Genomic DNA, 26,579 nt, shown 5'->3' on the forward strand with positions numbered 1-26,579 from the left:
TCATATTATTCCTTGTCGGTTCCTGATTCCAAAAACATTAGATATGATATGTTTGGATTAAAAACACGCTCAGAAAGTTAAAACGAAGAGAGGTACAGAAAAGCGTGCTATGCAGCACAGCGAAACCACTACCGCGCTGAACAGGCTCGTCAGTTTCACTCCGTTTTGCACAAGCGGCGGACTACGGTCATTGTGAAAAAATGCAGTGCGTTCAGTTTCATTCTGTGAGTTCCACAGCTTGACTAAATGTAGTAATTTCGCCTTACGCGACTTGTTCTTTTTTCTTTGCACTTGGACGGAGGCTGCTGTGTGGGCGTATGGTGGCTTTTTTAGGCGTGGGAGAAAGTCAATTGTGTTAAAAGCTTCTATCTATCTCTGTCTAGTTTTTCTGTGACTTGTCTTTACCGTGTGGAAAGTGTTAGCCTCGAAATTTGTTTGTCTCTGGCTGTTCCTGGTGGTCTTGGTGTCAAGAACGTGGGAGATACAGTGGAAGCCATATTTGTCTATGTTTGTACAGATTGTGTACAGAAGTCTTTTCCCCGCCTTTCCCGCTTCTGCACCCATTCAGTCACCATTTCCGTGTCTTTCAGTCTGTCTGTCTGCCTGCCTACCTGCATGCCTGTGCACGCGTGTGTAAGTACGCTCGTGTTCGTGTGTGTGTATACGTATGTATGCGTGTGTGCGTGTGCACATGCGTTTGTTCATGCGTGCGTGCGAGCGTGCGCGCGCGTGTGTCTGTGTGTGTGTATGTGTGATGAGCTTCAACAGCTGATATACGCACGTACCTGCCCAGATCCATTATCTCGTTAACATTTTAAAGGCACACTCATGTAAACAATTGGTCTCACCATCCGAGATCTGGCCAGGATTTGACATGCGATATGACCTCCACTTGGTCACATACCGAATATCAAAGCCCTGACTGCGGGCTGTGGTGAGTTGGACTTTGTTGATAAATGTATCAATTCATCCCCCCAAAATAATCCCCATTGTGCAGATCGAGAGAGCACCAAGGCTATTCGTGTTTGGCAAATGGCAAAGTGGAGGGACAGTCTCATTCCATGTAAAAACAGACGACGAGCCGAAAAGGCTGTTTACACGGGAAGGTTCGAGTGTGGCTTTAATATTTCCGTAAAGCCCCATTTTCGAGTCTCATTTTGAGGCTTTTACTATGATATTTCCTGTTCATCCTACACAGTGGCGGCTTTCGCCGTTGCTGTTTTCAACCATCCTTTTCCCACTTACAGCCATTTTCGCTAAAGGGAGAGAAATGCGCGCAGAATCTTTGGTGTGTGTTACCTGCCGTTTATCGCTGAGTGGACTTGTATCGACCCACAAGAGAGAGAGCAGAGAGAGAGCGTAAGAGAGAGAGAGAGAGATGATGGAGAGCGCTGCCGATTTGACGTGCTGTGACAGACTGAAGTGTGTGTGATTGGGCTTGTGTGCACCACCAATTTTCGGGGGCAGATTTGATTTGCATCGGCAGTGGCAGTTATTGCAGCCAATGCGGAAATATGATCTTCTTTTCCTCTCACGTTCTGCTTTTTAGGCCGAATGTCTTTAGTTCTTTTTGCGGAGATAGAGAGATGGGGATTATTTCTTTGGATGTGTGTGAAAATGTTTGGCGGAACTACTTTGTGTTTCGATTTTTTGATGGTGTTTTTGACTTCTTCTTCTGACGGTTTTGTTTTTTTCTCTCTCACAGAAGTAGAGTGGTATTTATAAGATAAGGGTAGGGAAGTTTGGTAGTGATGGTAGTTGCTAATAATACGTAGTAATTATTATTAATTAAGTTCTGCAGGTTGTTTGCTTATTTGATTTCTTGTTGTGTGTCTGTCAGTCTTTGTGTATGTGCGTGTGTGCGCGCGCGCGCGCGTGTGTGTGTGTGTGTGTGTGTGTGTGTGTGCACACGTGTGTGTGGGGGTACGTGTGTTTACATGTATGTGTGTGTATGTAGGGGGGGGGGGGTGAACGTGCGTGCGTGTGGTTATGTAATAATAATAACTGGACATTTTTAAGTGCCTAACCTATGGCTCTAGGCCATTTACAAAAGAACATATACAGAATAGAACAATTAAATGTACAACCTACATAAAACAATTAACCATACGGACAAAAATCACCACATGTACTGTTCACACAATATTCATATATGCTATACACACTATATATACACACATACCCAGCGAACACTTTCAACAATCATGCCAATTTTGTGCATCCTTTTGTAACCGTGTGCCGAAACACTACGATCACCTCGGGAAGCGAAGTGCAATCAAACGGGATTGAAAATGTTAGGGCTAATTTCTTAGCCCTATAAAAAAGGTTTCCATGAACATACAGACAATCGGAAACCACCAGACCCCATCATAAACAGAACTCTACAAACCACAGGTGTTGACTTTAAAGGCCAACAACTCGGGTGCAGAGTCCGTTGCGAAAGGAGCGGAAGCCTCCCCTGTCACACTTTTAATAGTTTGTGTCAAAAGGTACACAAAGGGGATCTCGATGAAAGGCAAACGAAACATATCTGAAAGAAAGTCTTCCAGATCTGTGTTAGGAACTTTTGGTTTGACTGATTGCAGCGTCCCCAGTGCGCGCTTCCTGTTTCGCCCTCGGCGTGGACAGTGACACCGCATTTAGAACATACAGGCACGTGCACCCAGTGAAAACATGAACAGCCTGTGTAGATCTGACAACTCACTCTTTGAGCCGAGTCAGGGCATCTAAAGTGCTCTTCAAATAAAACTTCAAACTTGTCCACTGGTGTTCAAGAAAACTTCATAATCAGTTCTTACCGATTTTGTTTAGTGTTTCTTTCTTTTTTCTCTCTCCGCCTCTCTCTCACCCCCCCCCCCCCCCTCCAACATTTTTGTGTTTCCTGTTACTTTTGGTTATTGTGTCTATATGTCTTTCTGTCTTTTTATCCTATTTTGTCTGCATGTCTTTATTCTTTGTTTTTTTCTCTCATTATTTTTGTCTGTGTCTTCTTCTTGTACGTTTTCCTGTTTTTGTTATGTTTTGTTTTTTTGTCTAGTCGTGTATGTTTCTTCTTCGCATTAATCATGCTGTCTGTCCTAATCCTGTTTGCTTCATAACTATTGAGGTCTACCGAATGACGTCTCACAACGTGCGCGGTCGTCCTTGGCGGTCAAGAAAGCCGCCGCGATCATTGCGCAGACGACACTTCTAGACCGCCAATATTTTTTGTGCGCATCACGTGCTCCACATAAATCGCCCGGAAACGAAGCAATTGGGAAACCTGGATATTGTCACTATTGACTATTCCGATTGACGAGCGGTTCTTACCACGCGCCAGTCAGTAAAGAGTTAATTAGCTGTAATGGTGCCATCAGTGATAGCCAAATAGTTCAGAGTTAAGAAGCTTGCCATTACTTACCTGTCACTTCATTGCATCGATCTACTGTCCACTGAGGCATCGGGGAACATCCGCAGCAAACTTTTTCAAGTGGTATTGAATGACAAGATTCCGGGCAAACCGGTCTTGGAGAAAATATTGGTAGAATGTGTTTTCTGTTCTGTGTACACTGGTTAAGAAGAAATATTGGGAGGGGAATGTGTCTCGCGTCATTATATTTAGTCAAGTTTTGACTAAATATTTTAACATCGAGGGGGAATCGAAACGAGGGTATGGTGTATGTGTGTCTGTCTGTCTGTCTGTCTGTCTGTCTGTCTGTGCGTGTGTGTGTGTGTGTGTGTAGAGCGATTCAGACTAAACTACTGGACCGATCTTTATGAAATTTGACATGAGAGTTCCTGGGTATGAAATCCCCGAACGTTTTTTTCATTTTTTTGATAAATGTCTTTGATGACGTCATATCCGGCTTTTCGTGAAAGTTGAGGCGGCACTGTCACGCCCTCATTTTTCAACCAAATTGGTTGAAATTTTGGTCAAGTAATCTTCGACGAAGCCCGGGGTTCGGTATTGCATTTCAGCTTGGTGGCTTAAAAATTAATTAATGACTTTGGTCATTAAAAATCGGAAAATTGTAAAAAAAAATAAAAATTTATAAAACGATCCAAATTTACGTTTATCTTATTCTCCATCATTTGCTGATTCCAAAAACATATAAATATGTTATATTCGGATTAAAAACAAGCTCTGAAAATTAAATATATAAAAATTATTATCAAATTTTTTTTTTCGAAATCGTTTTAAAAACACTTTCATCTTATTCCTTGTCGGTTCCTGATTCCAAAAATATATAGATATGATATGTTTGGATTAAAAACACGCTCAGAAAGTTAAAACGAAGAGAGGTACAGAAAAGCGTGCTATCCTTCTCAGCGCAACGAATACCCCGCTCTTCTTGTCAATTCCACGGGCACTGCCTTTGCCACGGGCGGTGGAGTGACGATGCTACGAGTATACGGTCTTGCTGCGTTGCGTTGCGATCAGTTTCATTCTGTGAGTTCGACAGCTACTTGACTAAATATTGTATTTTCGCCTTACGCGACTTGTTTTTATTTTGAAGTCAAGAGCAGAAATTTTGTTTGGTGTGTGAGTTTTTTTGTTTTTGTCGTATTTGGTTTTGACGTTTTGACGTGAAGGACATTAGGTTTTCGTGTGCGTGTTTTTTCTTCTCTCGCTCTCTTCTCGTTTTTGTTGATGTTTTTCTTTCTTTCTTTTTTTTTCTTGTTCTTTTTTTCTTTCTTTCTTTTCTTTAGTTTTCCTTCTTCTTTCTTTCTTCTTTCTCTTGTACAATTCTTTTTATTTAGTTTCCTTTTTTTCCTTCTTTCGCTCGTTTTACATTTTTCATCTTTTTTCACATTCTCCATTTTGGTGTGGACATTTGTCCAGTTTTTGTTTGCTTTTTGTTTAAATTTCACCTTATTTACAGTCTCATGGCTTCTACGATGGGTTGTCAGCATCGTTGTTTTCTTTCCTTAGTAAGAAGGGGTGCATCTTCCTGCAGGAAAACTTTTGAAGTGTCCCACTCTTGCTCATGGCCTTCCGAACCCACCAGTCACCACACGACGACCAGTACTAGTGTAGTACCAACGATGGGGGGTTAAGGGCAAACGTCGTGGTGGTAGTCGTGGTCTCGTACAGCCATTTTGTGTCCCCCCAGCCACTACTCCATTCCCCACTTAGCTCCTCTCTGCCCAGGACCGAGAGCCATTTGTGCCCCTGGTTGTAAGTTACGCGAAAGGGAAATGAGTAAAATGTCTTTGTCTAAAGAGGCCATTAGCGGTAGACCATCTTACTGTACTACTTTTACGCCAGGAGAGAGATTAGATGCTTCGAATTACCGGTCCCTTAGCTGGAAAAGGATTTGGGGTTTTGTACTTTAAATGGAATGAAGTGTTTGAATTGCGGTAGGGTTGGGTACTGTGCCAGGTTACTGGTAAGAGCAGGTGCCGTTCATCCTCCCCAAGGTTCATTGCTAACCCATTGCTACTGTAGTACTTTGTAGGTGTTTAAAATGAGGCTGGAATTAGTGCTTGTCAGAGCTTACTTGCTTTTGGGGGCAACTGACCTTTTCCTTCAGTGGCTTCTCCCATCAGATGTAGGACCATGTACAGTTAAGTACCGGTACCGTGTCCTACATTTAGAGTTCTTGGGAGAGGTGTGGTTACGGTAACATAGCCAAAAAAAAATAGGGTAGGAAGGTAGGCAATCACTTTTTTTTTTAAACTTTTTTTTTTCTAATGTGTACAAATTAAACCTACTTGACAGGGAAATAAGTGTGCGACTCGGGCGCTTTCGCTTTCATTGCGTTTTCTGCACTCGTTTACTTGGTTTTTTTGTGTATTTTTCTGACAAATGTAATAAAATGTTATAGGGTCGGCCCCCAAAAATAGGGTAGGTCGGGTTACCGTAACCACACCTATTTTTTTTTTTTTAGGCCTAAGCGACCTATATTTACTAAGGCAGAAATTGGGTCTTAGATTGGAATAGCTAAAGCGGGGCTCACACACAGGCGGAGCAAGCGGAGCAGGCTGCTCCGATCCTGCTCCGCTCTCCACCTGCCCTCTCACACACAAGCTCCGGTTCCGGAGCAGGCTGCTCCGATCCTGCTCCGGTAGGGGATTCCCCTATGATATGACGTAGTTTCTCCACTCGCGCAGTCTGATGGGAAATATTTTTACACGTGGATAAGAAGTGGCGGGAAAAAAACACCGTGATGTTTACCAAAGGAGACAAAAGTCTTGTCTTTTATCGCAATTACTGAACATATTTCTAAATGGACTCTGTATAAGTCTGTGTGTGTGCGTGTGTGCCAGTGCGTTTTAGAGCTTTTCAGACACAAACTATGTGAGTGTGGGGGTCGGGTGAAGAGAGAGGTGGACTAACAACTGTTGGGACATGTTTTAAGTTTTGGTTCTTTTTTGTTTTATCGAGTTATATCCGAAGCTTCAAAGATGTTGAATGTGTATAGTTACACTAGCTTCCATGGAATCCATTCTTTTTTTTTAGATCTACTACTAACAATCTCTCTTGCAGACGGTTAGACTGTTGCTTTATGTTACGCGCAATATGGCTTTGATTTAGATTTAGTTTTTTTCATTTTGTGTGTGGTTTGATTTAGCTTCACTCTACGCAGAAGAAATGTTTTAAACATGATTAACAAAATATTACTTTATGGATGTTTGCAAATAGAAACGTACGTGTGTCAACAGCGCAACAAGTTTCTAAAGAGGACGATATAGAACGCTCATGGCCGGACCGTATCAGGTTGGGGGTGGCCCCCAATTGTGTTCGGGGTTCATTAGTTGAGGGCGCTAGGGAGGTCTGGACGTTTTGAAATGTAGATGAGAATATGTGGAATCTAGCTGGCGCGTTCTCCGAATATTTGTCATGATTTATTGATTTTTATTTTATTATCACCCTTGGAGGAGATACATGTTCAGGCCGGGGGGGGGGGGGGGGGGGGTGACAGGAACCCCCCCTGGATCCGTCCTTGACGCTAGACAAAAAAGTATCTGTGCTGTAGCTTTTTTTATGTTTTATCTCACCCTCATTTTTGAATGTTGTTTTCACACACACACACACACACACACACACATACACACACACACACGCACACGCACACACACACACACACACACACACACACACTTTTGATCCCATTCCATGTATTGCGAAGACTTTATTCAGGGTTTTAGCTAGTACTTAAACATCCAATTTCAAAGCACAAGTCTGAGCTGAGAATAGATATGCATAAATGTGTAAAATAATGGTGATTTGTGATCAAAACACTTCACAGGGAAGCTTGTTTATATGTCTTATGTATGTGTCTTCCATCGCCCTGGCAACATAAGAACTCCACACCAGCCTGCAAAAGTATAAACATAAAAGGTGACACAAATGAAACAAATGCAGCCCATAAAAATGCTTAATACTTCTTGACCTGTTGACCTAGTTAGTTAATATTTGGCGATTATTAACTATATCTTATGCATGACAAAGGTCAACACAGTGGCGAGTTCACAGGTCAAATGGAGGGGTAATTTGGAACACTTTTGAGTTTTGATCTAGCTGTAATCTTCTTTTTTCAGCACATTTTCAACCAAAAAAAAAGGACTAAAACATTACGTCTCCAATGAGTTAACAAGATCGTAAGATTTTGTTGATCTTGTCCGAGTGGATTTTCTGTATACAAGTGTTATCTGATAGTTACCTTATTGCTTCATGTGTCATTAACGGTGTAACTGGTTGTCTGAGGGATGCATTGACTAAGATCTCATATATGCTAGATGTCGAAAAACTACTCAAATTACCTGCCCTCGAAAGGGTGGTAACCAAGCTAAAAAAAAGACGCCATAGGAAATTAAGTAGCGTGGAAGGATGGGAGGGTATAAACTATGAGAATTGGGTAAGTATATTAATTATACGAAAATTTATTATTGAAATTTTCATTTAAATTACATAGTTTATACCCTCCAAAACTAACACTCTTAAATTCTTTAATGCTTAAATCGGGTTAATTAGTGTACGGCTCCATATAAAACCCGAAACGGTTGAGTTTATCCCCGAATTCGGATCCTTTTTGGAAAGAGCCCAAAAGACAGACCATTCATTTTCACCTACAACATTGTAACTTTTGGTATTGGTCATACCTAAGCTGAAATTAATGTACAGCAAATATACAGTGCAAAATGCCGTTAACGGTCTTGCAGGCAACTCAGTTAGCTATCCTGCCTATGCAACTGACTCACGAAGTCTCGCACACAGATAAACAAATAAGGGAAGGGGCCTGTGTCGTCTTCAACCAATAAACACACACACACACACACACACACACACACACACACACACACACACACACACACACACACACACGCGCGCACTAAAGATGAATATTGCATATGCATAATGCAGAAGAAGACAACTTAATCTGATAATCTATAGATGTAGTGACTGGTGCAATATTTAACGAATTTAAAAGGACGACTCTGAAATGTATCATGTGAACCAACTTCTCAATAAACAAAATGAAGACCAGTTTAAAAAGTTACCTGTTTCATTTTGGAATGTTTTTGGTCCCATCACATCTCTGATGTACACTCCATAGACGCACTGTAGTAATAAAAAAAACAAGAAGAGCAAACGCTCGATCGAGTCACTTTCGCAGTTCTGAATATTATATGAGGCATCAGATGGACAGGAAGAAATTGCTATTCACAACACAATGCATACCTGAAGAATGAGATTGCATGGATCGAGCAACAAAATATTTACCTTGGCATTAAAAATACTCTCATTAATCTCACATAAACAAACCCCATCAATAACTTAATTCACATAAACTAGCATCATTAATTTTTTTTCGAAGCAATCATATTAACAGTAGACACACTAACATTTGTTACTCTTAGAGCTGTGTCACTTTTATAGTTTACGAGAAAAGCCCAACGTTAAGTTGTGTGTTGACGAACAGGAAAGGCTAGTTATCTCCCCTGTGTTTCCGATAACGTTTGTAAAAAGCTACAGATGTAAATAATTTGATGTAAAGAATAATCCTATAAAGTTTGAATCAAATCCGATGAATAGTTTCAGAGATATGATATTTCAATTTTTTTCCTTCAAGACATACCTGTGACCTTGAAAAAGGTCAAAGGTCACCAAAGCAGACGTCAAAGTGTAGAGGTCACTGGGAGTCACGTTCACATAAAATTTGAGCCCGGTCACTTTTATAGTTTCCGAGAAAAGCCCAACGTTAAGTTGTGTGTTGCCGAACAGAAAAGGCTAGTTATCTCCCTTGTTTTTCTGATAACGTTCGTAAAAGGCTACAGATGTAAATACTGGAGGTCACGACTAAACAAAATATGAGCCCGATCGCTTTGATAGTTTCCGAGAAAAGTCCAACGTTAAGGTGGTGTCTACGGACGGCCGGCCGGCCGGCCGGACAGACTAACACTGACCGATTACATAGAGTCACTTTTTCTCAAGTGACTCAAAAACTGTTTAAGGAGAAAAAAGATTATGCAGGGAGGAAGAACAGTAAGAACAACAGAATCAGCAGCAACATTCACTAATCTTACTCCACATAACACATAACACTGAATCTCAGTGAAGAGTTAGTGATCCAAATATTTTAATTAAACAGAGAGACACAGAGAGATTGAGAAGGAGACAACAGCTGTGCATGTGCGTGTGTGTTTGTGTGTGTGTGTGTGTGTGTGAGGGGAAATTTAGTCATTGAAAACTAAACACTTTCTACTCTTCAATATCAACAGTCATAGACATAAGATTAAGAGCCACTGGGAAAGTTGGACATGAACATGTATATGTTGCAGGTGAGGAGGGGGGGGGGGGCTGGAGGGTCTTTGTTGTTTGTAGATTATAACTTTAATAGCACAAATTCCTGTTTTGTAACACTGTTATGTACAGGGTGACACGAAAAAAACAGATCCCACCAAAAGTTTAATATTTTCTGAAATAATCAGCCGATTCTTTTATTTTTTCAGGTGAGCCAAGCTGAAATGATGTTCTAACAGCCCACCAAGTTTGAGCTTCAAGATGTCATGGACAACGGAGCATAAGACATTTATAGTCGAGGCCTATTTTCGGTCGAATTCTATCCACGCTGCTCAACTGGAATTCAAAAGACAGTTTGGACGTAGAGACTTTCCTGTTAAATCAGTTATCTATGGATGGAGGGATAAGTTCAGAGACCATGGGACTGTCAATAACCTCAATAGTAAAAACCCTAACAGGGGATCCCACTCTGGTCGACCTAAATCAGCAAGGACACCGAGGAATATTGATTCAGTCAGAGAGTCTGTTGTGCGCAGCCCGAGCAAATCTGTTCGCCGGCGAAAATAGGCCTCGACTATAAATGTCTTATGCTCCGTTGTCCATGACATCTTGAAGCTCAAACTTGGTGGGCTGTTAGAACATCATTTCAGCTTGGCTCACCTGAAAAAATAAAAGAATCGGCTGATTATTTCAGAAAATATTAAACTTTTGGTGGGATCTGTTTTTTTCGTGTCACCCTGTATAAGTAGAAATGACTGTGGAATAACTTTCTTCTGTTATATCAGTATGATTATTTGCAAAGTTACCCGGATCATTGTGGCATCCTCTTAATTCTATCACGTCTGAGACTTTAGTAGACGTGCCTGTAGAGGGAAGGGATGGGGGAAGGGGGTGGAGGGTGGGCATAGAGAGTGTCGGTGTAATATGAAGGAGGGAGGGGAGAACCATTGGTAAATAAAACTCTTATAATATCAACAGTTCCGAAACTATTTGAGCACGAGTTTCCCATTACCACACAAAGGTGCAGATAGCAACAGATGTTACACTGAGAGTGGGGGGGGGGGGGGGGACTTTTAGATGGTTAGTTGTTGGACTGTAGTATCTGAATAGCAGTGCTATGGGGTGAGGGTGGTGCTGGGGCGGAGTATGTATCGTATGTAACTTGAATTGGATATTAATAAGCATGATCACTCAGACTAGAGCTAAAGACGGTGTTAATCTTCACAGACATTACATAATATGAATTCACAAGCACGTACCTTTTGTTTTGCCCTTGAGTTTGGTAGAAGGCAATATTGAGTGTCGAACACAAGTTGCATTGATCACTGACACTGCGTCACCCTGCGGTCAATCTCCTCTGATCTGCAGATTGCACCTGCACAAACCCAAACAATGTTATGATCGCAAAAAGCCTGCATAGCCAATGGATCTAAGAACACAAACACTCGATGGATCTAATTAGAGAGTCTGCAAACGAGTCATTTTACGTTGGAAATTCAATGACAATCTGTCAGTCAATGAAGCATAGATCTGTCCCTGCGATTGTTTTTTGCAAGCAGATACATGTTTGAACTTCACTTATCCCGTTATCATTCAACAAATTGATATCTTGCATGATGAATTTTGTGCCGAAGAGCTGAACAAACAATCAAAATCAAGCAAGTGGTACATTCAGAAGACAAACTTCAGCCGCAAAAAACAAACTGACGAGAAAGAACCTAGCTTAATTACTGCTGTATTGATTTCGGCCAAACCAACGCATTTGCATACTGAAGTCATTCCTCCTTTGATTCCAATCATTGTACATGATCTTAATGCAAAAATATATACGAAAACAAGCTGATCGAAATGAGTAACATTGCACCTGCATTGAGTCGATTGACTGTACTGCAAAAGCGAAGGTCGTCTGCGACTGGAGATTTCGAAGTTGAACAGCAGCGTTTCTTCACACTCAGCTGTTGGCTTCCTCGGAAAAGTGAAAAGCGTGACTTGAAATCTAGCGGAAACCACATTGTATCTTTCCGTTTCGGTATTCTTGTGTACTAAAATCCATGAAAAAGTTCTTTCGAAAAAGGCGGCCGTCGTTATTTGGGATGCCACCTAGTGTCACACTACTATTTCCGGAGAAAGTGATGAGTGCGCTGATTGGCTGCACCGCTGCACCGGAGCCAAAAATAGAAACGTGTCCTATTCCTTGCTCCGCACCGCACACACAACTTTCTCCACTCCTGCAAGGGAAGTAGCGTCATCTCTCCGCCTGGTGCAGCCTACTCCACCCTTGCTCCGCTTGCTCCACCTGTGTGTGAGCCCCGCTTAAGAGCACCTCTAACATTAGAAACTGGTCGTCTTTGATGTATAGTTATCAAAGCACGATGCCCTGTCGTAAAAATGCAGCGTTGTCATTTAATACACATTTTCATGATAGTGGATGTGTTTGCGTGCCCTGAGATGATTAGAATTAGGTAACAGACTATCAATCGAAATGTTTGAGGATGAAAGTCGCTCGTTTATTTCAATGCTTGTTATTCTCTCAGCTGCCAGGAGACTGGTTCCGTATAACTGTCACTTACTCTATTGCACATGTCGTATGAATTTAGAGCGCTTACTTCCCTTTGTCCATCAGAAGACTTCAATCGACATTGCATTCCACCGCGTAGCTAGCGTCCACAAACTTCCGTTCGTAACTTGGAACTATTTTGTCAAATGAAGGCAGACAGCACACGTGTTAACCCGTGATTTGTACAATTTTTTACAGATCACGTTTTTGCGCCCGATATTTTCTTGTCATCTCCAAAATCAAGGGATAAAAACGAAATCCCTTGACTTTTGGGGTAGCGCGACTCTGTTAATTTTAAGATTTTTTTTCCATTTTTTTTTTCTTCATTACTAGGATGTCCCATCGTTGGGAAATTCCGGTCGCTTCCTCCCAGTGGAAAGCTAGCAGTGACAGAGTCGCACTACCGCAAAGTCAATCCCAAAAAGGGATCTATTAGTCCCGTTTCGCCGTTATCCCAATTCGCCCCCATCCCATTTTGGCGACATTTCTCAGGCCAAGTGTCATTTTACCACCATATCATGTACCATTAGCTCCACATCCCATTTTGGCGCAATCCCGTTTCGCCGTTAGCCCATTTCGCCCCCATCCCATTTTCGCGACATTTCTCAGGCCAAGTGTCATTTTACCACCATGTCATGTACCATTAGCTCCACATCCCATTTTGGCACAATCCCGTTTCGCCGTTATCCCAGTTTGCCCCCATCCCATTTTCGCGACATTTTACAGCACCGTGTCATACCACTAGCGCCACATTCTATTTTGTCGCCATGCTGTTTTGCCGTCATCCCATTTCGCCGCCATCCCTATTTCGCGACATTTTGGATTGTGGCAAAAATGGGATTTGGCGTAAACGGAATGTCTTCCTAGTTGAATAACGCAGTATAGTAGTATAGTGAGGCTTGGCAAGAAGAATAAATAAAAAATGGGATGGCGGCCAAATGGGATGGTGTCAAAATGGGATGTCGCGCTATTGTTATGACACGGTAGTAAAATGACGCTTGGCTTGTGAAATGTCGCGACAATGGGATGGGGGCGAAATGGAATGCGGTGAAACGGCATGGCGGCCAAATGGGATATGGTGTCAAAATGGGATGTCGCGCTATTGTTATGACATGTTAGTAAAATGACGCTTGGCTTGTGAAATGTCACAAAAATGGGATGGGGCCAAAAATGGGACGGCGGCAAAATGGGATTGCACCAACATGGGACATGGATCTAAAACCACCCCCACCACTCAGCGTAGAGGCTCGAAACAAAAACAAAATAATAACAATAAAAGGCATGCATTACTTTGTGGAATGCGATATTTTTACATTTTTAAATTTGTACAAATCGCGGTTTTAGGTTCGACGTGATTTGTAAAATGTTTTTACATTTTTACAAATCACGGGTTAACAACACGCCGCTACTGTTTGTGCTTTGGTAGCAGTGGAACACCTGTTGAGGACATCACGTTGATTGTGTCTGGCTGTGAAGGCGTTCTAGTATCTGTTGTGTGATTAGTGTTGATCTGTGAATGGAAGACCCGACCTCGTCCTTGGCACGAGTACAGCTGTGTACGTCCACTTCCATCACTTATCTTGTATGTCACCTTAAGTAAGCCCCCCCCCCTCCCCTCCCCTCTTGCATCCTTGGTAGGTACGGTATTGGTTGTTTGTAAAGGTCTATAGGGGCCGGTTTGATAGACCAGCAACACAATCGGTAAACTGCAGCTACACGTCTGAGATGAAGTAATCCGACGAAATCGGTTTTCGTGAGAAAGATTTCAGTCGACCGACTGTGCCTCTTCGAACCCGAAGTTGCCCGAGTACAGTGCAGCAGACTGGCAAAAGACAGTAAGTCCAAACAAGAACACTGAGACGTGATTAACCATTCAGTCAAGCGATTGCACGCTAAACTACGCCCGTGTTCCTTTTACACACACACACACACACACACAAACACACACACACACACACACACACACACACACACACACACACACACACACACACACACACACACACACTTTACAGACAAAATGCGGGCTAGTGAGCTCATTATGATGGCATAAAAATCTCATTTTTGACAAAAATGGACTTACTGTGTTTTGTCAGAGGTCGGCAGTGCTGCGCTTACCCAGCTATCCTTGGCACAAAGGGTCAAAAATCCAAACAATAAGCCCTTAAAAAAATATGCCCATATTTTTGAAAATATGCCCATATTTTTCAAAATAAGCCCTTATTTCTATAAATAAGGCCTTATTTTAGAAATAAGGCCTTAAATATTTACAGCCATAAGGAAATAAGGGTATAATGAAATAAGGCCTTATTTCTGTTAAGGCCTTACCGAAATAAGGCCTTATTTCTGTTATGACCTTAAAAAAATAAGCCCTTAAAAAAATATGCCCATAAAAAAATAAGCCCTTAAAAAAATATGCCCATATTTTTCTGCGCATCGCTACTGCGCATCCGGAGCTAGAGTAAGATCAAGATGTTACACTGATATAAATCAAACGGTCATTTCATGTAAACAATGCTTATCTTGAGCGAACACCTCATCGGAAACCCCAATTCTCTCGCAATTTGCAATTTCAGCACAAATTCTTCTCAAAAATTCATCACGATCTCCCCATTCGCCATGTTTGTTATGAGATCTCTGCGCATGAGCGGCGAAGCCAAATTCTATTCAGCTTCATGATTGGTCAAAAAAATAAGGCCTTATTTTTTTATGCCCTTATTTTTTTATGCCCATATTTTTTATGCCCTTATTTTTTTATGCCCTTATTTTTATTAAGGCCTTACAGAAATAAGGCCTTATTTCTCGTAAGGCCTTATTTTCAAATAAGGGCTTATTTTTTATGCCCATATTTTTTTAAGGGCTTAAAGATTTAAGGCCTTAATAATGGAAAATAAGGCCTTATTTTAGAAATAAGGGCTTATTTTCAAAAATATGGGCATATTTTCAAAAATAAGGCCTTATTTTTTTAAGGGCTTATTTTTTGGATTTTTGACCCTTTGTGCCAAGGATACCCAGCACCGCGTTCGGACAATCGCAGTCAGGTGACGAAGCCGTGGTCCGACTGTCAGTGTGCACTGCTTCTTGATAAGCCTAGACTACACACCATTGTGCAGAGCAACAGAGTTATTTTGACGCTCTGTTTTTGCATTTCAAGGTTTGGGTGAACTGCTTGCTACTTGGCATTGATACAATTGTGTAGAGGCAGATTACTTTTATTGTCCAATTGGAATAACCCTAAACAGAGTTATTTAGATGCACTGATTTTGCGTTGATGGTTTGATTCTCTTAAAGCCAGCTCTGGCATCATCGTGTGAAATACTGCATTAATACCATGTTTGCCTCCTGCGCAAACTGATGGATTACATCAGCATGGATCGAAGCGGCATGTACCAGTACCAGCAATCTCCCAAGGACAAACCGCGGGTAGATTTTCCTTTTCCTAGCATAACCACGTCATGTCCCAATTAGACGCGAGTTCTGTGGACAGAAATATTAAGTTAGCATAGCAGCCTTTTCCATTTGCTCAACTGCTGTATGTGCGGGGATATAGCTCAGTTGGTAGCGCGCTGGATTTGTATTCAGTTTGCCGCTGTCAGCGTGAGTTCGATCCCAGGTTCGGCGGAAATTTATTTCACAGAGTCAACTTTGTGTGCAGACTCTCTTCGGTGTCCGAACCTCCCCCCGTGTACACTACATTGGGTGTGCACGTTAAAGATCCCACGATTGACAAAAGGGTCTTTCCTGGCAAAATTGCTTAGGCACAGTTAATAATTGTCTACCTATACCCGTGTGACTTGGAATAATAGGCCGTGAAAGGTAAATATGCGCCGAAATGGCTGCAATCTACTGGCCGTATAAAATTTCATCTCACACGGCATCACTGCAGAGCGCCTAGAACTGTACCCACGGAATATGCGCGATATAAGACTCATTGATTGATTGATTGATTGATTGATTGATTGATGTGCATTATTTCAGAGAAAAGAAGTGGAGAACAGAGACAATATCCAAAACTCAGTGTGATAGACAATTGATATGTCATGAAGAAGGTATGCTGGCTGTGAGTTCCTTCAGACGGGTGTTCGAATGGGGAAAAATAAGAACAAAACGACAGACATGAAAAAATCCACCTGTCTATATATCTCTGAGACGAAACGAGAAAACACTACCATTTAGAAAAAAAAGGTCAGTGACGTACAGCCATGGATTCCGCAAATGCGAAGGTTGGGTTTGGGCGAAATTGAAAGGTGGGGTAAGGCAAGGCAGAGGAGGGAAAGATGGGATGAGCTGAGAAAATGATACCGTTACAAAGAGGTACGTTCGGACGGCCATTCGTTGCTGAAAGGAATGGGGGTGGGGTTAGGGCGAGCAAGAAGAGAGAAAAATCACTGCCAGGAAATAATATCATTCCATAAATTTCCTTCCGTTCTGAGAAGCTGCTTCCTGCTCTCGCGTTAAACACAAAATAGAAGAAATAAAATCCTCCAAAAATCTCTCACCATAAATTTCATTTAATTTTCCGATGACATTTTAACCCTCTTCCTGTCGCAGAAGATCCCAAAATCATGTGACATTGTGTCGAGCGTCGCGTGCCAGTAGTACGTGCGTGCTGGCAGCGTTTAACCCTTTCTGCGCTGTCCTGACGTCTGTTCCCTGCCTTATCCCCTTATTAATGATCCCAGCCTGGGCCCCGCATGGCAGTAATTGTCGCCAAGACCACCTCTGTCCTTCGCTCGCACGCCAGCCGAGACTATCAAGAGTGTGGGATGAGATACTGCTGCTTTTAGCCTCTGATGTATAATCTTGATGTCTTGCGGAGCGAAGGGAAGACAAGAAGAGTGTATAAGCTGTTTTGTATTATTTCTGATGTATAATCAATGTCTTCAGTAAAGACAGTGTGTGGTGGTAGAGGAGATATATTTTATTTCCTTCTGATGTGTAATTTATGTCTTCGGTGAAGAGAAGAATTACTGTTTGTGAAATTGCTGATGTATAGTCAATGCCGTTACTGAAAAAAACCCACATTTGATGGGATGTCATTCCGTCGCGATATAACCTTCGTGGTTGAAAACGACGTTAAACACCAAATAAAGAAAGAAAAGATGGGATGTCATTTGGCGTTATTTTCTTATGTGAATTTGATGTATTAAATGAACAGAAGTGATGTTTGTGTTATTTCTAATGTATAATATGTGACTGTAGCGAACATACTATGTGTACTACGTTGCAAGCCCCTGGAGCAATTTTTTGATTAGTGCTTTTGTGAACAAGAAACAATTAACAAGTGGCTCTATCCCATCTCCCCCCTTTCCCCGTCGCGATATAACCTTTCATTTTTTTTCTTTTCATTTTCATTACTTTATTGTCTCATCGCTGGGAAATTCGGGTCGCTTCCTCCCAGTGGAAAGCTAGCAGCAACGGAGTCGCGCTACCCAGGTGTCTGCGTGTTTAGGTGTATTCAGCCACCTGCACTTATGGCAGAATGACCAAGGTCTTTTACGTGCCATTGTGATGACACGGGGGTGGGACATGGCTTCCGTCTCTGGGTCTGCACATAAAGTTGACCCGTGTCCGTCCCGGCCCGAATTCGAACCTGCGACCTTCCGATCACAAGTCCAGTGCTCTACCAACTGAGCTACCGGGCCCCCTTGAACGGTTGAAAACGACGTTAAACACCAAAGAAAGAAAGAAAGAAAGAAAGAAAGGACACACTATGTGCAGGATAAGAGATATTTTTGGGTTATTCCTAATGTGTAATTTACGTCTGAGCGTGGAGGGGCGTTGTTTTGGGATGGGAACAATATTGCGTTATTATGACGGATGCTGTGTCAGTATCTACTTTGGCCGTTTGCGACCGTGCGTGTCATTTATTCCCGCAGTTTCTTTACTTTGTGTGTTTGCATTCTGGAACATCGACAGGCTGCCTGTGCTCTTTGATTCGCGGCTTGTGACGGGGTCGAGGGATGGTTGATGACCTTTGCTGTCTGTGTTTGTGGTGGGAATTCGTTGATGGCTCGATATAGTTACACCCCCGGTATAGGGGTGTGTATAGGATTCGGTCGATGTGTTTGTTTGTTTGTTTGTGTGTTTGTGTTCGCATATAGATCTCAAGAATGAACGGACCGATCGTCACCAAACTTGGTGAACAGGTTCTATACATTCCTGAGACGGTCCTTACAAAAATTGGGACCAGTCAAACACACGGTTAGGGAGTTATTGGTGGATTAAGATTCTACAAGGACTTATAGAGGGACATATTAATGGTCAAAGGGAAATAACCTTCTCAGTTGGTGGCAGTGAGAATGGTAAGGACGGGGGTGTTTTTCCTACCTCGGAGGAATTTCTTGTTTAACCAAGTTTGATAACTCTACTCTCAGAGTTCAGTTGTGTTTGTATGCTATGTCTCGGAGCATTCTCTCCATGTCTTAAATTTTCTTCAGCAAATATATTTTTCTTGCGGTGGATAGGTGCATTGTACAAAAAAGTTTGAGTGTACAATTGCGCCTGCCCGATCAGGACATCGAACCTTCATGCAAAAACAGAACATTCTATTTTTGCAGCGATCTGAATAATTTAGTTTCTACTCAGATACAACCACACCCCCCCCCCCCCCCCCACATTTCTCCCCACAGTCTCGTCTCTTCCCGACTCTTCATGGATTTCTCTCACAATCGCTCAGTGACTTGTTCCGTTTCCGAGACGAGAGCAGTGTTGGTATTCCTTCCACTCTGGTTTTACTTCCACCTGCGCTTCCAGGGATCCAGTAACTGACAGCGCCTGTTCGCTGCGCATGACGGGAGCTTTGCTGACTTCCGCTACTGGCATTGGTGCCGTCCAGCCAACCGGAAGGAAGATTTTTCTCGTCTGTCGTCGTCTGTTTTATTGATTGAGGCAATCCTAGAGAAGCGAATGTCCACACTGAGTTATCTTCCTTGTTTGTGCATTACGACAATGACGGTATGTTTACGAGTTAAGTGATACAGAAGAACTCGGATTCGGAGTTGTTAGGCATGAAGATAGAGTCTGCTTGAGGGTATTTCATTGATTTAGTCAGTCACGGAGCAACGAGTTTCAGTCTGTTGTATCTTCCTCGACTGTGTATTTTTACGGGTGTTTTTCTTTTTTAATCGGCACTGACACGTCTGAGAGTTAGACTCGGGAATGAAGGAATGTGTTACCTTCCTCTGCTGTTTTCTTGACAGTTTGTATTTTCATTTTGACATATCTGAAAGTTACAGTAGCGATATAAATCATATTCGCAGTTTGGGAGTTTCTCAGCTGAGGAAATTATGTTCAAAACATTCATTCCCTCGGCTTCCTGGCGAACGGGCGAAAATTGATTACATCAAGCTAAGTTTTTTGTGACTAATTGTTTGTCCGTTCACTTAAAAGAGCGTTGGGTCGATATATTTGTGATTGTAACGTATTTTGTCAATAACAACGTTCCAACAACATACCTTTCTTGTGTTTTTTTTATTAAGGAAATGATCGCCAGTAAGTTATTGATTTAATCAACTCACTGTCACCACAGGAGCGCCAGTAGACGAAAAACATAGGCGAAACGATTGACAAGCAGTAGCCAGGTCTGTGTGTGTCTAGCCTTTGATAAGCTAATGTCCTCTTGGTATTATTCGTGTGATGACTTGTGTTCATTGAGTTTGTCGCACTATTTTGCTGTTCCCTAGGTCCTTTACAAAGTTTCCCAAACATGTCTGGACAACTATGCCCCGTATCTGTCTGTAATCCGACTCAAAGCTGGAATTCACAGACGCACCCAATATATGTTGCCGCTTCCGACTCAAAGCTGGAATTCACAGACGCACTCAATATATGTTGCCGCTTGATTTCATTTTCGTTTACAAAATCACATTGAGCTATTGGCACCACAAAGTTATTCCCCTTTATTTCTCGGCTTTCCACCTTCTGCCTTCCTCAATGTTAGTGAATCCCCCCGCGGGTTAGGGGGAAGAATTTACCCGATGCTCCCCAGCATGTCGTAAGAGGCGACTAACGGATTCTGTTTCTCTTTTTATCCTTGTTAAGTGTTTCTTGTATAGAATATAGTCAATGTTTGTAAAGATTTTAGTCAGGCAGTATGTAAGAAATGTTAAGTCCTTTGTACTGGAAACTTGCATTCTCCCAGTAAGGTAATATATTGTACTACGTTGCAAGCTCCTGGAGCAAATTTTTTTATTAGTGCTTTTGTGAACAAGAAACATTTAACAAGTGGCTCTATCCCATCTCCCCCCTTTCCCCGTCGCGATATAACCTTGAACGGTTGAAAACAACGTTAAACACCAAATAAAGAAAGAAAGAAATGGTTAGTGAAGACAGTTTATTTGGTATAAGTCTGCTTCCGTTGAAGTCTCAATTACATATGTCTGGGTGTGTCTTCGCACGACATGAACTTGGTATGGTATGTTGAAAGATGATTTTTTTCATGTAATATCTCTCTACATGCCTGCGGAATAGGGGACATTGCGTGTCAATTGCAACACATGTCTCTAACTCTATACTCCATTACCATTCTCTCTCTCTCTCTCTCTCTCTCTGTGCCCGTGGAATAGGGGAAATTGCTTGCCGACTATCTCTCAATTGCAACACATGTCACTAACTCTATACTCCCTTAGAGGGCCGTCACACATGCGACTGAGTCGCGCGATTTACCCTGTCACACAGCCGACTCAGTCGTAGAAAACAGCTACGACAAGTCTGCGACTCAGTCTCATGCGATTCCCTAGAACATGTTCTATTCCTGCGATCCAGTCGTCGGTCAATCGCAGGGGCAGAGCCAACAGAGCCAATCAGAACGCGTTGTTGCGGCCTTGACGCCGTGACGTAAAATAATGGCGGACAGTGGCGTACAGCGTCTCTTCGTCGATTCAAAACTTTTTGGAAGAACAGTTTTTTACTCAGATATAAAGGAGACATTTTAGGCGTGTACAGCGGTAGGGAAACATTAATTGCAGCTGTCTGGGAACTTTATTTCTTGCAAAGGCGTAATGCTGAAAGGAATTTTTCAGAAAGGTAGAGCTATGTTCGAACATTTAGCGTCTGCTCTCGCAAAGCGCGCTTGCCGTGTTCACTGTGACACGTCACTTCCGCCCCGCTCGCGTGGAGTTATCGTTCGTCAGTCGTTCGTCTATCGTTCATCGTGTGACGGGTCAATGGCCTACGATGTGATGTGCGATCGGCCAAAGACTGAATCACGCAACTGAATCGCGACGACTGAGTCGCATGTATGACCGCAGCTTTACCAGTCTCTCTCTCTCTCTTTCTCTGTGCCTGTGGAATAGGGGGACATTGCTTGCCGACTATCTCTCAATTGCAACACATGTCTCTGACTCCATACTCCCGTACCAGCCTCTCTCTCTCTCTCTCTCTCTCTCTCTCTCTCTCTCTCTCTCTCTCTCTCTCTCTCTCTCTCTCTCTCTCTCTCTCTCTCTCTCTCTCTCTCTCTCTCTCTCTCTGCCTATGGAATAGGGAGACATTGCTTGTCGACTATTTCACAATTGCAACAAATGTCACTAGCTCTATACTCCCTTACCAGTCTCTCTCTCTCTCTCTCTCTCTCTCTCTCTCTCTCTCTCTCTCTCTCTCTCTCTCTCTCTCTCTCTCTCTCTCTCTCTCTCTCTGCCTATGGAATAGGGGGACATTGCTTGTCGACTATTTCACAATTGCAACACATGTCACTAGCTCTATACTCCCTTACCAGTCTCTCTCTCTCTCTCTCTCTCTCTCTCTCTCTCTCTCTCTCTCTCTCTCTCTCTCTCTATGTGCCTGTGGAATAGGGGGACATTGCTTGCTGACTATCTCTCAATTGCAACACATGTCACTAACTCTATACTCCCTTACCAGTCTCTCTCTCTCTCAATGCCTGTGGACTTGGGGAAATTGCTTGCCCGCTGTCCCCCAGCATCTGTTTCAATTTGACGGCAACAATACCCCGGCCCTGACCACCACGTCAATCGTTCTCCGCTCTCGATCGATGGAATATCCCATAACCTCGGGAAAAGCGAAGGTGGCGTTGAAACTTCATCCCTCTCGCGCTTTTCTTGGCGAACCCGGGTCGTGTCCTCGCTGGAACTCTTTCATCGCCAGAGATAGATTTGGCCGTCCACCGGAAATTCGAGGATTGGTCACGTGATCGCTTGGTGCCTTAATGGCGGCGCGCGGAGGGTGTCGGGAGGAAGTGACGGGGTGAGGCTGATGGGGGGAACGACCCGATTGCATCGCTCCATCACACACACTGACAGGTAGAAAAATGGGGGGGGGGGGGGGGGGGGGTTAAAGAGAGATGGGGGAAGAAAAGCAACGACAATGGAAGACAACTCATATTCAATTTAAGTTGGATTTCCTTTTAGTTTTTACGGTTGAACGCACCACACACGGATGCCCTCTTTTGTAGTCTCGGTCAACCGCCTATTAATACGAACTTTTGTCGGACTCTGCATATGATGTCACTGTTGCACCACACTTTGAAGTAATCCCACACTTTGAAGTAAATTACTTCAAAGTGTGGGGATGTGCCCCACACTTTGAAGTAAACCCATTTTTTACTTCAAAGTGTGGGGGGATCTTCCCACACTTTGAAGTAAACTCAGTTTTTACTTCAAAGTGTGGGGGGATCTTCCCACACTTTGAAGTAACTTACTTCAAAGCGTGGAACTTTTGCATCGCCTGTTTGAGCCTGATGATTTTGTCAAAAAAAATGGCAAAGTCTTTTGGATGAGTGAACAGAAAAAGTGAGCGAGCCAAGAAACACAGTGATGTTTATTATCAACCCAAAGCAATGACCTATTGTTGAGTGTGACGAAAATACGTGGGACATTTTCCAGGGAGAATTGGCGTAATGGGGACATTTGGCGGGGAATTGTCGTAGTGGGGCCGTTTGGCGGGGAATTGTTGCAGTGGGGACATTTTCCAGGGAGTTTGGCGTAGTGGGGACATTTGGCGGGGAATTGTCGCAGTGGGGGACACTATGCGGGGAATTGTCGTAGTGGGGACATTTGGCGGGGAATTGTCGCAGTGGGGAACACTGGGCGGGGAATTGTCGTAGTGGGGACATTTGACGACGAATCGTCGTAGAAGGGCTGTTTGGCGGGGAATTGTCGCAGTGGAGGCCATTTTGCGGGGAAATGTCGCAGTGGGAACATTTTGGTGGGAATTATCGTAGCTGGGACATCTATCTGGCGGGGAGTTGTCGCAGTTGGAATATTTGGCAGGAAATTATCGCAGTTGCGGACATTTGGCGGGAAATTGTGACAGTAGGGACATTTTGTGGAGAAATGTCGTACGGGGGGCTTTCTACAGTGAGCCCATGCTTGTAATATCGTGCCGAATTAGCCCAATTGTTCCCAGATTGTCTCCGCATGACCCAACATGTTTTAAAATCGTCACCACGAGTTTTCGTCACACTCAACAATGGGACATTGCTTAAAGCCTGATAACAAACATCACTATGTTTCTTGGCTCGCTCACTTTTTCTGTTCACTCATCCAAAAGACTTTGCCATTTTTTTTGACAAAATCATCAGGCTCAAACAGGCGATGCAAAAGTCCCACGCTTTGAAGTAAGTTACTTCAAAGTGTGGGAAGATCCCCCCACACTTTGAAGTAAAAACTGAGTTTACTTCAAAGTGTGGGAAGATCCCCCCACACTTTGAAGTAAAAAATGGGTTTACTTCAAAGTGTGGGATTACTTCAAAGTGTGGTGCAACATGTCACATTGCTCAAAGTAGGAAAAGTCACAGTTTAATCAATACATATGTTTAAAATGTTTAAACTGGTGTTTAACTTTTATTGTGTTCAGTAAATTAGTTGTTCACATAAGCTTTGAAGAGTTAAGCCACTATTGTATGAAGTGGAGCACACACAGAAAGACACACACACACTTAGACACACAGAGAGACACACAGACACACTTAGACACACAGAGAGACACACAGACACACTTAGACACACAGAGAGACACACAGACACACTTAGACACACAGAGAGACACACAGACACACTTAGACACACAGAGAGACACACAGACACACTTAGACACACAGAGAGACACACAGACACACTTAGACACACAGAGAGACACACAGACGTACTTAGACACACAGAGAGACAAGCATAGACTCAGAGAGACAAGCATAGACTCAGAGAGATAACCCGGTTTTGAAAGTGAATGACGACTGCAAGCCTGCACGCCTGCACGCCTTAGACTTGGAACTTGCTGGTTAATACCGAGCAATACTTTTTCTTCACGTTCCCAATATATCAGTCTGAGTCTTGATCAAAAGTCGCCACACACAGCACCAATTCAAAGGACTTAGCAATGAAAACTCTCACCCATATCAGGCCAACCAAAGGACTTTGCAATGAAAACTCTCACCCATATCAGGCCAACCAAAGGACTTTGCAATGAAAACTCTCACCCATATCAGGCCAACCAAAGCTCTCCGTGACAGCACCCCTAATCTGTGATAAATAGCGAATTGATGAAGAGGAGATGTCGTCAGAGACTTACTCCGATACTGATTCCATGGCAGTCAGTGTTGAATCAACTTGTGATCGAACATTGCTTGGGTTTCCGAGAGTCACGTGCTGCTAAAGTAGGTCAGTGTGTCGACTGCACGCGACTGATGTATGGCTTCTACATGGAAATGCACTTCGGTGAAAGAGAGACGGTAGGAATGGTGAGGAGCTGTTATTTCCAGTACAACCACGGTTGAAGGAATCTTCACAACTGTTTTTTTCTAGAGCCAAATATTTACCTTTAGCATATTTGCTAACCAAAGAAAACACAACATAAACACCTACAAAGATTCGACAAGACGCTATTTCCAATTTCAAATGATTTAACAGGGCCAGGGAACATAAGCCGTTGTTAATTTCGTGTCCGTATTGTTTGATCATGATTATTTCATGGTGCTTTCTTTTAAATAACATGTTGCTGAAACCAAACAAACACAAGATCCTATATTTCTCAAAGCAAACGGGCCAACATAAACAAACCGATGAATTATTTTGTTTGATACGAGATGCAATCATTCGAAATATAACCAGAATCTGGTTGAAGGGACAAAATAAATGGCACCCCCCCTTCCACCCCCCCTCCTCCCGCTCCTTTCCTCAAATAACCTTTCCCTTTCCACTGCCCGAAACGAGAGAGAGAGAGAGAGAGAGAGAGAGAGAGAGAGAGAGAGAGAGAGAGAGAGGAGAGAGAGAGAGAGAGAGAGAGAGAGAGGGGGGGGGGGCGGAGTGATAATTGTTTTGTTAATAATAGAGACTATTCAGCACACTTTGCCCTTTTCTTGTATCAAAAAACAAAAACTTTCTGTACTTTTATCCACAAAAATCATTTTGATCAGATCATAACTCGACAATGTTTCTTCCGAAGGCTGTCGGTGTCAGAAAACATTTCAAGGAGTGTACTCTCAAAAGTAGAACAGGCGTTGAGAATCTAGTAGCGCTGATTACACGCGAATCAATGAATTTCAGATGTCGTCACGGGGTGTTCCAATACTGTGGTAATGGCAATGCTGAGTAAAGCTGTGTTGGTCGAAGACAGTTTGGTTTAGCGGTGCCAGAGAGAGAGAGAGAGAGAGGAGAGAATTGGGTCGTTCCATCTGGTGCCGAGAGAATTTATGTGAGGATTCTGCTCGTAAAAAGACTGCTCACAAAAGGGGGTTGGAAAGAGAGAGAGAGAGAGAGAGAGAGAGATAGAGAGAGACAGAGAGAGACAGAGAGAGACAGAGAGAGACAGAGCGAGAGACAGACAGACAGAGAGACAGACAGAGAGACAGACAGACAGACAGAGAGAGAGAAACAGAGAGAGAGAGAGAGAGAGGGGCAGAGAGATGGAGAGAGAAACAGAGAGAGAGAGGGGCAGAGAGACGGAGAGAGAGACAGAGAGAGAGAGAGCGAAAGAGAGAGAGAGAGACAGAGACAGAGAGACAGACAGAGAGAGAGAAACAGAGAAACAGAGAGAGAGAGAGGGACAGAGAGATAGAGAGAGACAGAGAGAGACAGAGAGAGAGAGGCAGATAGAGAGAGAGACAGACAGAGAGAGCGATAGAGAGAGAAACAGAGAAAGAGAGGGACAGAGAGATTGATAGACAGACAGACAGACAGAGACAGAGAGTTCATATTCTGTTGGCGGTAGACAGAAAAGATCTCACACATAGTTTAAAAAAAATCTTAACCTATGTAATGAAGTCTAGCGTTCCTAGCCGTGAAAACTATACGATAAGATGTCCATGGATTCTCAAACAGTCCAGAGAGATTGATTGATTGATTG

General features: G+C 42.9%; 1 protein-coding gene and 1 long non-coding RNA gene across 3 annotated transcripts in view; one reads left to right on the forward strand and one right to left on the reverse strand.

The window, feature by feature from the left end:
• Nucleotides 1-26,579, forward strand: part of LOC138967551 (tetraspanin-18B-like) — a 346,223-nt gene that overhangs the window by 73,273 nt on the left and 246,371 nt on the right. The window lies entirely within an intron of this gene.
• Nucleotides 7,101-11,816, reverse strand: LOC138967550 (uncharacterized). Its single transcript, XR_011455988.1, has 4 exons — nucleotides 11,592-11,816; nucleotides 10,987-11,102; nucleotides 8,485-8,545; nucleotides 7,101-7,301 (listed from the first exon to the last, which is right to left on the reverse strand). It is a non-coding gene; the product is annotated as an uncharacterized lncRNA (long non-coding RNA).

Source organism: Littorina saxatilis, linkage group LG5, assembly GCF_037325665.1.
Source record: "Littorina saxatilis isolate snail1 linkage group LG5, US_GU_Lsax_2.0, whole genome shotgun sequence".
In the NCBI taxonomy this organism is placed as follows: Eukaryota; Metazoa; Mollusca; class Gastropoda; order Littorinimorpha; family Littorinidae; genus Littorina; species Littorina saxatilis.